The sequence below is a fragment of the Priapulus caudatus genome, unplaced genomic scaffold (assembly GCF_000485595.1).
Source record: "Priapulus caudatus unplaced genomic scaffold, Priapulus_caudatus-5.0.1 Scaffold137, whole genome shotgun sequence".
NCBI lineage: Eukaryota > Metazoa > Priapulida > Priapulimorpha > Priapulimorphida > Priapulidae > Priapulus > Priapulus caudatus.
The window spans coordinates 455172-456993 of record NW_014577198.1 but is presented as its reverse complement, the minus strand read 5'-3'; positions in this window follow the sequence as shown (position 1 = coordinate 456993).

The following is a 1822-nucleotide window of genomic DNA, read 5'->3' as shown; positions in this document are numbered from 1 at the left end:
TGTGTGTATGTGCGAGCGAGTGTGTGTGTGTGTGTGTGTGTGTGTGTGTGTGTGTGTGTATGTTTGTCTGTGTGTGTGCGCGCGCGTCTGTGTTAGTGTATGTGTGTTTAGCCATGTAATGGATATTAATTGATGCGTAATGTAACAATAACATAGTTCACTTTGTAAATTGAGTTCGTACAGCGATGATGTCCGGTTAAGGACATCACGAATATATGATAAATACGGATTTATTGCTACATCTCTTCTACACCCGGATAGTGACGTTCGTAATAAACATCATAAAGTGTTATTACTATCGTCATAAATATAATAAATAGTTCTGAAATCATACGCCCAGGGTGTCGTAACCTTTTGCAGAATACTAGAAGTATGATTTCAGAACCATTTATTATGTTGCTGACAACGAGCCCTCCGGTATTAAATTATTTTGCGGATTTGATCTGTATATGCCTAATTAAAAATAACAGACGTATTGCTATGCTATTTACGATATATTAATTAATCAGACACTCGCGAAAAAGGGTTTGTACGTTTTTGTTATAAATAAATAATGATTGGATCGTCAAGATTATATTGCATCAAAGTGATACGATTTATTTAAACAGCAGATATGCCGAAGCGAAACAATATAAATCGCCTCAACGGACAGATAATAACAAATAGATACAAAATAGGCCGTGGCTACGCGTCCGGTTACCGGACGCCCAGCTCCCAGGCTACGCGTCCGGTCATATATTTCTTATGTAAACCCAACTATATATTTTTCAGTAAAAACAATAAACAATAAGTTTTTACCATAATATTACTTACCTTTAGTTATTTTATTCAAAAAATGTTTTTGTAACTTTTGAAGCAATAGTGTATTCAGTAAAATCAACGATTTGAAAGGGGGGCGTGGCCTAATCGTGACGTAGATTTGGGAATCTGTGCTGAGCTTTGTAATGGATGACCGGTCGCGTAGCCACTATGTATAAAATAACAACAGACGATAGTAACAATAGACAGCACGACGACGACACTGCGCACATTCTCTAGACATGCCCCGCTCTATATTAAATGCTTAACGGCGGCCCTAATATATTTACCCTGTGCGACAAGTCGCCGAAGTGTCCGCGCACTATCCTTGTACATTGGTATAGCCAGGGACCTTCGGCAGAGCAGCGTCACCCCATTAAAATAGCGAGGGTGCATTTTTCGTTACGTATCCTCTAAAGGCATGTCACACTCTAAATTAAATGCTTAACGACGGCCCGATGCCATTTCCTTCCCGACGTATCCGCGACCTATCCCTGTACATTGGTATATAGTTACCAATGTACGTTCAGGGACTTTCGACAGAGCAATTCGCTCGCATCATCCCGCCCTGGGTTCCCCCCTATATTAATGTACATGAAGATGGCGCTCGTGCATCGGTCATCGTTGGCTGCCAAGAGAATTTTCTTCGGCGGTTCTTAACTTCTTATACGTTCAAAGTGGAGCCGGGCAGGCTGACAGCACGTGTGCATGGTAAAATCTGATCTACATGCTTCACTTCGCTCGTAGCATCGCGCCACGATTCCCAGCGCCGAAGAATATTATCTTGGCAGTCCGACGTTGCAGCGTTATTTGCCCATACATTAGCATAGCTGGGAATCGTGGCGTGATACTGCGAGCAAAGTGAAGCATGTAGATCAGATTTTACCATGCACACGTACTATCAGCCTGCCCGGCTCCAGTTTGAACGTATAGTAGTAGTAGTGGTAGTGGTTTTGGCGGTGGCGGCGGTGGCGATGCCAGTGGCGATGGTGATGGCGATGGCGGAGGTGGAGGCGGCGGCGGT